The sequence below is a fragment of the Molossus molossus genome, unplaced genomic scaffold, assembly GCF_014108415.1.
Source record: "Molossus molossus isolate mMolMol1 unplaced genomic scaffold, mMolMol1.p scaffold_m16_p_2, whole genome shotgun sequence".
Lineage (NCBI taxonomy): Eukaryota > Metazoa > Chordata > Mammalia > Chiroptera > Molossidae > Molossus > Molossus molossus.
The window spans coordinates 36,375,679-36,388,280 of NW_023425355.1; the positions used below are offsets into that span (position 1 = coordinate 36,375,679).

The following is a 12,602-nucleotide window of genomic DNA, read 5'->3' on the forward strand; positions in this document are numbered from 1 at the left end:
GTGTTGATGAGGATGTGGAGGAAAGGGAACCCTTGTGCACTGTTGGTGGGAATGCAGATTGGTACAGCCAATATGGAAACAGTATGAAATTTTCTCAAAAATGATAAGTGGAACTGCCTTATGACCCAGTGAATACACTTCTGAGAATAGATCTGATATTCTAAAGAATATATGCATCCCTATGTTCATTGCAGCATTATTTACAACAACCAAGATTTAGAAGCAGCTTGAGAGTCCATCAATAGATGAGTGGATAAAAGAAAGAGCTGTGGTAATTTACTCAATGTAATATTACAGGGCCATAAAACAGAAGGAAGTCTTACCTTTTGTGGCAGCATGGATGGACTTGGAAAGCATTTTACTAAGCGAAATAAGCCAGCCAGTGAAAGACAAGTATATGATTACATGATTTCATTCATATGTGGAATCTAATGAACAAAATGAACTAACAAGCAAAATGAGATGGATTCATAGATAGAGAGCAGGCTGACAGCTTCTGGAGGCGGGGGCCTCCGTGGGGGTGTGGAGAGATTGAGCATAAAAGGAATAAAAAGAATAAAATCTCATGGACATGAACAGCAGCGTGGTTACTGCTGGGGGGAGGGAGGTGGGGAGAGGTGAAGAAGGGTATAGGGAGGATAAATGGTGATGGACAGAAACTTGACTTGAGATCATGAATACACAATACAGTGTACAGATGTGTTGTAGAATTGTGCACCTGAAACGTTTATAATTTTGTTAAACATTGTCACCCCAATACATTTAATATAAAAGGAAAAAATAAATTAAAAATAGAGCTGCCTTTTGACCCAGTGATCCCACTTCTGGGATATATCTGAAGAAACCTAAAACACTAATTCAAAAAAATATATGTACCCCCGTGTTCATTGCAGTGTTATTTACAATAGCTAAGATGTGGAAACAGCCCAAGTGCCCATCACCAGATGTGTGAATAAAAAGGCTGTGGTGCATTTACACAATGGATTACTACTCAGCTGTAAACAAGAAGAATACCTTACCCTTTTGCGACAAGATGAATGGACCTGAAGATTATTAAGCTAAGTAAAATAAACCAGTCAGAGAAAGATAAATATCATATGATCTCATTTATGTGTGGAATCTAATAAACAAAATAAACTGACAAACAAAATAGAAACAGAGTCATGGATACCTGGAATGGACTGACAGATATCAGAGAGCAGGGGTTTAGGGGACTGGATGAAAGAAGGTGAAGAGATTAGCCAAATAGCATATATACATAGCCCATAGACACAGACAACAGTGTGGTGATAGCCAGAGACAAAGGGGTGTGGGGATAGGTGGAGGTGGGCAAATGGAGAGAAATGAGGATGGAAAGAGACTTATTATGGGCAATGTGTGTGCAATGCAATGTGCAGATGATGTTTTGTTGAGTTGTACACTTGAAACCTGTGTAGTTTTGCAAACCAATGCCATACCCATAAATTCAATAAAAAAAGAAGTTGGCATCCTAGGGCACCCTCAATTTTCTTTATTCTACTGTCATTGCCTTGACCCATTTTTCACTCCTCTATTTTGTTTCTTTTACTCTAGTGGGATCTATATTGGTCTGCATTGTATGTTTTTCTCTTAGCTTGCCTCACAGCCATTTCTTTTTAGGACAAGACTCCTGGTGACCTTTTGTTTAAGGAAAGCTCACCCTTCCTGTGTAGCTTACAACAAGGAAAATAGTTCTGGGTTGTGCAGAATTGCCCTGGAACATGGTAACCATGTGTCTAACATGGCTTCATACTGTTACATAACCTTCATTATTATCATAGGCATGGCTATCTACGCACTCTACACACTAATATACTAATGCTATGTCTTATTTACCTATCTTAGATATATAATGTCTGTATATAGGACATGGTATTTTCTAACTATCTTTTTCTATGTAAGCTCACTTTCATTAAGGCTCTTTTTCTCATTAACACCGTGTTAAATTGCCCTCAAGGAAATGGAAATATTCCACAATATTCTACAAGTTCTTTGATGATGTTTGAATCTGCGGTTTTTCCTATATTTACAGACAGAAAATGAGCCTGTTCTACGAAGGCCAAGAGTTCTTTAAACTCAGTGTATATCTACCACAGTTTTCAGGAGTGTTATAAGTCCTATGCTAATCCTGGAATTTTTAACTGAAGGTAACTTGCCATAATAACTAGAGCAGTGTTCAGAGTCCAGACTACTGACTTTGAGCCCTAGCGTCAACTATACACCCTTTAAGAAGTCATTTAAACATTCTGAGTTTCAGTTTCTTTATCTGTAAAAAGGTCCACCTTACAGAGTTGTTGAAAGGATTAAATTAATTATTGCCTTCAATATGCTATATAATTTTTACTATATAACTATATGTAAATATATGTTTTAATAGATTGATACTAAATGTACTATATATAGTATGCTATATAATATAACATATAGTGTGTATAGTACTATATCTTTTTTACAATTTAGGTTTTATAAACTCATAAGATATTAGACATAGATACAGCCCTAGAGATCATCTAACCTAAATACATATCTTTCAGATGATTCGTCAGATTCTCCAAGTAGTTAAGACAATTGCTTGAGTTCGGTACAATTAGAATGGCAGACCTGGAGCTAGGACAGAAGTGTCCTAATACGGTCTTTTGTGCTTTTAAAATTTTCTTCAGTCATTCACCAAGTATTATAAATTCTGCCTTGGAAAAGTATTTGAATAATAGCTAATATTATAAAATATTACTGTGTGCCACATACTCTTCTAAGTATTTTACATGTATTTCCATATTTAATCATAATTGTAACCTCAAAATGTGTTATTTTATCTTTATTTTGCAGATAAAAACTTGAGGGTAAAAAAAGATTAAGTAATTTTTCAAAAGATGTGTAATCTCCCTAAGTTTAAAGTGTCAAAAGCTAATGAAATGATGTGAATAGTTGAATCAATGCTGTCTACCTTCAGAACTCATGCTATCAACCAATATTCATTATTGCTTCTTGTGTATTTTTTTTCTCTTTATTTCCATCATCATCAAAATAAGCCAGACCTGCAATTCCTCCTAAAAGATTTTCCTGCTTTCTTTTTGTTCTTTTCCCTGCAATCCATTCTTTTCACCTTAACATGACCAACATTCCTAGGTCACCACTTTATTAACATAATTTTCTTTTTTAAAAACAAGTCATGACTCTTAATTGCTTATCAATTTAAGTCCCAAATCCTATCCCTGTTACTCAAGTTTCTCTAGAATATTGACACTCTTCATTGTCCAAAATGATTTTCCACTATTCACCAACATGAATCCTTTGTTGTAGTCAGATGAATAATTGGACAAAAGTTTATTGCATTCATATAAAGGGATTTTACTATCTAATATAACTGAAAAATCCAGAGATAATTCTGGTTTCAGGCAATGATTGATATAGGAGCTTAGTGATGTTACCAAGGATATATGTTTACTCTGAATCTTTCCCATTCTACTTTCAACACTGTCCATACCAAACCTCAAGGTTCACATCATAAATCTTTGGCAAGTCCATAGTCCACCCCTCCCACTCCCCACAACACCCATGTTATTTGGTTTTAAATGGACAGAAGCTTTGAATCCTCAAAATATATTATCCAATGGAAGAGAAAACTATGCCTCAACATTACCAGAAAATGCACATAAATTTACTCAGATAAGATGCTTTCAGTATCTACTTTAATTATTGGCCCAGAGAAATAAAATACAGTAACTTATATAGGCTTAGGTTACAAGACCATCCCTATAGCAATTTCTAGTGCCAAGAGATTGAAATTATGTTGCACATCTGGAGCTAGAGATAACTTTGCCTAAGCACTTGGCTGAGAGTTGTGGGTGGAATAGTTTCCCAAACAAGAATTCAGTGCTGTTTCCAGAAGGGAAGTATAAATTTTTTGGAGGCACTCAGCAAACGTGTGCTACAGTTTTTCTCTCTCTTTTTTTTCAATGATTCAAGTAATTTCTTTGATGTTTAACTTATTTATTTTTTTTTTTTACTCCGGCTTATACCAATCTCTGCAGCCATACAGCATATACCATATTATGTACTCTATACTTGGGTTTATAATGTTTTGATAGTTTATACATGTACAGATTTTGACCCCAAAAAAGTGTATTTAGGGCACAGACTATGACTTGCAGCTGTAGCCCCCCACATCATCTAGAACAATTTTGCACATCTGGCCACTTGTTCGCTTATTATGTTGACTTCTTGAATTAGGTACAGTCACTTTATTCATTTTAGTCATCCTCGAGATTGATGCTGATTGCTCTGGTCCACTCAATCATTTGGATCTCCACAGTAATCATGAAGATAACCAAAATCAATTGATTGTCTAGGCTTCAGTTCATTCATTGTACACTTATAGACAGATATAGCCTTGTTGATAAGTAGTACTTATCTGTATGTACCCAAGTCATGCCCCATAGTTTTGTTTATGTTTATGAAGATCTATCCTTTTGTTTAGCTATAGCTACCATTGAAATAATTTCCATGGAAAACATTTTCTAATAATTGGTTTTATCTGAGCTTACTGGCAAATGCTTTCCATTTTGCACTGTTTACTTGCCTTAAGTATTGTACCCCATTTGGTGTGCATCTACCTTGATCTTTTTCTATTTTATTCTATTATATTTTTCATGTTACATAATAAAATTTCTGGAAAACAGCATTAATACTGAGTGCAGGTCATCTTGTACAAATAATCCACTGTTAACCTGATTTCCCCTAAGTGGAACAGTCTACTTTTCTCCAGATCCATGGGATATTTACTTTCCTATTACAAAAATTAAGTGGATCCAAAAGAGTTGTCTTTTGGAAAAGTTGCCTTTTCAAGATTAAAGTTTTTTTTTTTTTCTGTTTGCAATTTTTAAAAAAATTATTGAATTTATTGAGGTGACATTGTTTAATAAATGCATATAGGTTTCAGGTGTACAATTCTGTCATACATCATCTTGTATATTGAATTGTGTGTTCACCACCGCAAGTAAAGTTTCTTTCCATTATCATTCATCCCCCACCCATACTCTCTTCTACCTCTTTACAAACCCACTTCCCTCTGCTAATCACCACACTGTTGTGTGTGTCTATGAGGATTTTTTTTATTAATACCATCACCTTTTTCACCCAGCCCTACAACCCAAGAATCAAGATTAAAGTTTCAAAAGCTAATGGAAAGATGATGTGGATAGTTGAATAGAGGATTTAAGATTTGGAGTTAAGAATTGAGATGGAAGCAGGCAGGACTGGAGGGAGGGTGAGTGTGAAAGAGAGTGAGCAAGTGTGTGACAGTGTGAATGGACCCAAATGTGGACAACCAAACCCCTGCAGTGCAGACAAGGAGAGAAAGTTCCTATGCTGTGGACTGGAGCAGCCAGCTACCACAGTAAGCAGCCCTTCAGGGCACTTCTCCCTGCACCTTGGGGAGGTCCCACCATTTTGGAAGATCCCGGGTCTTCCCTGGGAAGAGGCAGTGGGAGCGGCTAGGGCCCAGCAACCTGAGTCCACCAGCACACCTGGCACCATCAGACCAGTGGACACTCTGTCAACACAAACCAGTGCACAGTAGTGGAACTCCCCAGGTGCTGGTCGCGGAAGCGGGGACAGCCCAGAGCCCAGCAACATCCCCCATAGTAGCAGCCCAATCAGAGTAAAGATATACCCACAGCAAAAGAGGCTGGGGGGGGGCAGACATCCATCCCCAGGCAACAGAAGCACAGACAGGCAGATGAGACCCATCCCCTAACTCTACAGCAAAGGCTGAGCAGGAGTTGAGCCTCAAGGGGCAGCAGCACTCTCCAGCCTCCAGCAGTGGGACCTGGGGCTCCATAGAGACCTGTGCAGTCTAGTAGCTGACAAGTGCAGTGGAAAGCCCGAGCCCCAGAAAGACAGGTGCAATGCAGCTGACCACCTGCGGGAGCTTCAGGGTGCAGGGGCACCAGAGAGGTCTGTGCAACACAGCAGGGACTGTGCTATCCAGTTACACATGGGTCCTGCGGAGTGCTGAAGCACTATAGAGGCCTGTGAAACCCAGCAGAGACTGCACAATCTAGTTACCCATGGGGCCTGTGGGGGGCCCAAGCACCATAAAGGCCTGCACAACTCAGCAGGGATTGTGCCATCCAGTACCCGTGGTACCTGTGGGATGCTGAAGCACCAGAGAGGCCTGTTTGACCCAGAAGCCCATAATATAGGCATAGAGCTGGTCCCCAAAGGGACTGTTCCATCCAGTTACCCATGGGACCTGCAGCGTGCAGGGGCACAAGAAAGGCCTCTGCTACCCAGCTGCACACAAGATAGGCTTAGAGGATGAGAAAATGGAGGCAGAGTGAATAGAAGCCACGCAGCTGATCTCCCAGGACCAAAGAGGAATTACAACAAAAATAAAGACAAATTCTCAGAAAAAAGCAACAGAAAAGCAGCAGGACAGGACCATATAACCAGGACACTGGTAGGCTCTGCAGAGGCATGAGAGGGTGGCAGGCTGGGAGCCCACAGACAGCAGCAGTCTTAGCTGTGAGCAGTGCATTTGGGGAATAAAGACCAAGTTCCATCCACAGCTCAGAGAGCCAGGAAAGAGCACTAAAATAGCCACAGCCACTCACCTGGGGGCTACAGCAGATGAAAGGGAGAAGGGCTGAAACTCTGTGGGGACACTTGGGATTTGGGGGGCACTCAGAGTTTTTGCTGAGTTGCGGCTGCAAAGGTCAGTGGCCAGTGTGCTCTTTCCTCTAGCTGTGAAAAAAAGCAGCAGTGTTCCCCCCTCTTGGAGATTCAGCCTTTCCCAGGTGAGGCAAAAAAATAAAAATTGAGGTTCATTAACAACCAGCATCTATCCCACCCTCTGGAAATTATCTTAGGCAGAACACCAGGATTACATTACAAGGAACGGAGTAACTATGACTACTAGTCACCAGGAAAAAGCTAGAGGATTACTCAACCTTTCCTGGGCTTGCAAATCTACCCGGGAAAGTAAGACTTGACACTGGTGTATAACGAGGGCCCACCCAGGCTCCTCTGAACCCAGAAAAGGGAGCCACAAACAACAGAACACCAACACCCACAGGGAAAATTTGGCAGGCTCCAAAACCCACTGAGACAACCAAAATGGTAAAACAAAGAAACAAATCCCAAATGACAGAACAAGAGAACTCTATCGAAGATGAGATCAATGACATGCCACTAAGCAAATTATCAGAGGTAGAGTTCAGAGCCATGATCTTGAGGAAGCTCAACAGCATGAGTAAGGACATAAGCACCATGAATAAAGATATAGAAACATTGAAAACCAACCAAGTGGAAATGAAGAATGACAAAGCAGAAATTAAGAACACATTGGAAGGACTAACCAGCAGAGTAGGGGAAGCTGAGGACTGGATCAGTGAATTAGAAGACAGGGCAGGAAAAATAACCAATCAGAAAACCAAAAGGAAAACATGATTTAAAAACAGGAAGATAGCTTAAGAGAACTGTGGGACAACTGTAAACATAATAACATTCATATCATAGGAGTCCCCGAAGAGTAAGAAAATAGGCAACAGTTAGAGAATGTATTTGAAGAAATAATGACAGAAAACTTTCCTAATTTGGGAATGAAAGAAGGCATTCAAGTTCAAGAAGCACAGAGAGCACCAAGTAAGAAGAACCCAAACAGGTCAACACCAAGACACATAGTAATCAAAATGTCAAAAATTTAAGAAAAAGAGAGAATCCTAAAGGCAGCAAGAGATAAGCAACAGGTTACCTACAAAGGAAACCCCATAAGGCTCTCAGCTGACTTCTCCTCAGAAACAATACAGGCCAGAAGGGAATGGCACGAGGTAATCAAAGTCATGAAAAACAAGGACCTGAATTCAAGACTACTCTACCCAGCAAGGCTATCATTCAAAATAGAAGGTCAAATAAAGAGCTTCACAGACAAAAAAGGGTAAGGGAATATATTAACACAAAACCAGCACAGCAAGAAATGTTAAAAGGACTGCTATAATTAGTAGAAGAAGTAGGGAAAAAATACAACCACACTATACAAAACTGGCAATAAATAACTACATATCAATTACCACCTTAATGTAAATCGTGTGAATGCTCCAATAAAAAGATGCAGAGTAGCTGACTAAATAAGAAAGCGTGACTCACATATATGTTGTTTACAAGAGACTGACCTCACAACAAAAGACTCACATAGGTTGAAAGTGAAGGGATAGAAAAAATCTTTCAATCAAACGGAAAACAAAAAAAAGCTTAGGTAGCAATACTCATAGATTTCAAAATGAAGGCCATAACTAGAGACAAAGAAGGCCACCACATAATATTGAAAGGATCTAACCAACGGAAAGATATGACCTTGGTAAACATATATGCATCCAATATAGGAGTAACAACATATATTAAAAACGTTTTTGGAGGACTTCAAAGGAGAAGTTGAGAACAATACAATTATAGCAGGGACTTCAATACCCCGGTGACAAAACTGGATAGATCTTCTAGACAAAAAATTAACAATGAAACACAGACTCTAAATGAAGTGCTAGATCAAATGGATTTAGTAGATATCTACAGAGAATTACACCCCAAAACTGCAGAATTCACATTCTTCTCAAGTGCACATAGGACATTGCCAAAGATAGACCACATTTAGGACACAAACTGAGTCTCTACAAGTTCAGGAAGATTGAAATCATATCAAGTATCTTCTCACTTCACAATGGCATGCAATTAGAAATCTACTGCAACAAGAACATGCAAAGACATTTGAAAACCTGGAGGCTAAATAGCATGTTATTGATAAACAAAACTCATGTACCCTTGCTAGGCTCACCAAGAAACAAAGAGAGAGAACCCACATATACAAAATCAAAAATGAAAGAGGAGAAATAATAATTGACCCTACAGAAATACAAAGGATTCTTAAAAAATAATGTCAACAATTATACAGCAACAAATTTGACAATCTAAGAAAAATGGACAAATTCTACAAACCCATATTCACCCAAAACTGAACAGTGAAGAGATAGAAAACTTTAACAGACCAATAACAACAGAAGAAGTTGAAGATGTAGTCAAGGCTCTCCCCATAAACAAAAGCCCAGGCCCGGATGGCTTCATGGGGGAATTTTACCATACATTCAAAGAAGAACTCATATCCACTCTCCTCAAACTATTTCAACAATTTCAAGAAGGAAGACTTCCAAACTCGTTTTATGAGGCCAGCATAATTCTAATTCCAAAACCAGAAAAAGACACCACAAAGAAAGAAAACTACAGACCAATATCCTTGATGTACATAGATGCCAAAATCCTAAACAAAATACTAGCAAATCAAATCCAGCAATACATCAAAAAAATTATTCATCATGACCAAGTGTTATTGATCCCAGGGATGCAAGGCTGGTACAATATCAGCAAATCAATCAATGTGATACACTACAAAAACAAAATAAAAGATAAAAATCATATGATGATATCAATAGATGCTGGAAAAGCATTTGACAAAATCCAACACCCATTTCTGATAAAAACTCTCAGAAACCTGGGAATAAAGGGATCATATCTCAACATAATTAAGGCAATATATGAAAGATGTACAGCTAACATCATACTCAATGGGCAAAAACTGAAAGCATTTCTTTTAAGGACAGAAAGAAGACAAAGATGCCCACATTCACCATTCTTATTTAACATAGTACTGGAATTCTTAGCCACAGGGATAAGGAGGAAAAAATAAAATGGATCCAAATTGGAAAGGAGGAAGTGAAATTGTCATTATTTGCAGATGACATGATACTATACATAGAAATCCCCAAAGACTCCATCAAAAATTTACTAGACTTAATAAATGAACTTGGCAAAGTAGCAGGATATAAAATGAATGTCATGAAATTTATGGCATTCTTACACACCAAGGATGAACTCACAGAAAGAGAAACTAAAAAACAATCCCATTATTTATTGTGGCCACAAAATTAAAATAACTACTAATAAACTTAACCAAAGTAATCAAGGACCTATTCAGAGAAAACTGCAGGTCATTGAAAAAAGAAATAGAAGAAGATATAAAACAGTGGAAGCACATACCTGATTCATGGATTGGAAGAGTTAACATCATTAAAATTTCTATTCTATGCAAAGCAATCTATAGATTAATGCAATCACCATCAAAATACCAATGACATACTTCACAGAACTAGAACAAATACTTCAAAAGTTCATATGGAACCAAAAAAGACCCCAAATAACCATAGCAATTTTGAAAAAAAAAAGGACAAATTAAGTGGGACCACAATACCAGATATCAGGTTACACTACAAAGTGACTGTAATCAAAACACCCTGTTACTGGCACAAGAACAAGCATATAGACCAGTAGAATAGAACAGAGAACCCAGAATTGCAGCCAAATCAATATGCTCAATTAACATTTGACAAAGGTGGCAAGAGCATACAGTGGAGTAAAGACAGCCTCTTTAATAAATGGTGTTGGGAAAATTGGACAGCTACATGCTAAAAAATGAAATTACACCATCAAATTTTGCCATAGAGAAGAATAAACTCAAAATGGATAAAAGACTTAAATGTGACTCATTAATCCATAAAAATCCTAGAAGATACTGTAGGTAACAAAATTTCAGACATCATACACAGCATAATTTTGACTGTTACATCACCTAAGGCAGCAGAAACAAAGGAGAAAATGAACACATGGGACTACATCAAACTCAAAAGCTTCTGCGCTGTTAAAGATACAATCATCACCCTGGCCGGTTTGGCTTCAGCGATTTAGAGCATCAGCCTGCAGTCCAGAGAGACCTGGGTTTGGTTCCCGCAAAGCGCACATACTTCCATTGCAGTTTGTTCCTGGCCCTGTTTGGATATTGTGGGTTGCAACCACTCTATGTGTCCCTTTCATGTTGATGTTTCTCTCTCTCTCTTCCTCTCTTCCCCTCCCATTCTAACTGAACAAGAAATGGAAAAATGTCCTTGGGTAAGAATTAAAAAAAAAAAGGATACAATCATCAAAATGGAAAAGCAACCCACTCTATGTGGGAGCGTAATTGCCAATGATATATCATCAGACAAGGGTTTTATTTCCAATATATAGAGAGTGCTCATACAACTCAACAAAAATGAGACAAAGAACCCAGTTTAAAAATGGGCAAAGGAACCAAATAGACACCTCTCCAAACAGGACATACAAATAGCTAAAGAAATATAAAGAAATGCTCAACATCACTAATCATCAAAGAGATACAAATTACAACAATGAGTTATCACCTCACACCTGTCAAAATGGCCACCATCAACAAACCATCAAACAACAAGTGTTGGTGAGGATGTGGAGAAAAAGAGAATCTAGTACACTGCTGGTGGGAATGCAGACTGGTGCAGCCACTATGGAAAACAATAGTGTATGGTGTTACCTCAAAAAATTAAAAATTGAACTGCCACTTGACCCAGTGATCCTACTTCTAGGAATAAACCCTAGGAATCCTGAAACCCCAATCAGAAATAATATATGTACCCTCATGTTTGTAGCAGCACTATTTACAATAGCTAAGATCTGGAAACAGCCCAAATGTCCATCAGTTGACGAATGTATAAAAAAGCTATGATACCTATACACAATGGAGTACTATGCAGCTGTAAGAAAAGAGATCTCTTATCTTTTGAGATGACATGGAGGGACCTGGAAAGTATTATTTTAAGCAGAACAAGCCAAACAGAGAAAAACAAGTATCATATGATCTCACTTATTTGTGGAATAATGAACATAACACTCTGAGGAATGGGGTAGTTCCAGAGTCTTGGAAGTGGGTTACAGACTGACAATCCCCAGAAGAGGGGGTGGTGGGGGAGAGATAAACCACAGAAGTTATATGCATGTATGCATGAACAAAGGTCATGGACAACAAAGCTAGGGACTGTGTGGGGAGGAAGGGGGCAAGTGGACTCAGTGGGGGAAAAGGAGAAACATCTGTAACAAAAACAAATTAATAAATTTAAAAAATAAATTTAAAAAACAAACAAACATAAAATAAATAGCTTCCCAGATCCCCTCCCTCCAAAATATAGTCTAAGGAAATATGTTACCAGTAATCAGAGGTGCAAAAAAAAGCTAAATGGACTGTTGTGATAAGCAGAAAAAATAGGTAAATATAGGCATAATAAATAAAAATGGCCACAAATATTTACATAGCAATAATAACTTTCAATGTATATGGATTAAACGCTGTGATCAAAAGACACACAGTTGTTGAATGGATAGAAAGGTGTGACTCATATATATGTTTTCTACAAGGGACGCACCTAACCAAAAAAGTCTCATAGAAGTTGAAAATGAAGAGATGTAAAAAACAAATTTCCAAGGAAATGAAAATGAAAATAAAGCTAGGGTAGCAATACTCATATTTGATAAAATATACCTAAAAATGAAGGCCATAACAAGAGACAATCTTACCACGTAATATGAAAGGGGGGAATGGAAAGGAGGGTGTCAATGGGAATAAAGGAGAAACATCTGTAACACAAATAAATTAATAAAAATAATTTTTGAAAAAGGATCGATCCAGCAAGAGGATA

The 12,602-nt window shown here is 38.0% G+C and overlaps 1 pseudogene; it reads right to left on the reverse strand.

The window, feature by feature from the left end:
- LOC118635266 overlaps positions 1 to 12,602 on the reverse strand; it is a 117,752-nt pseudogene that overhangs the window by 16,796 nt on the left and 88,354 nt on the right.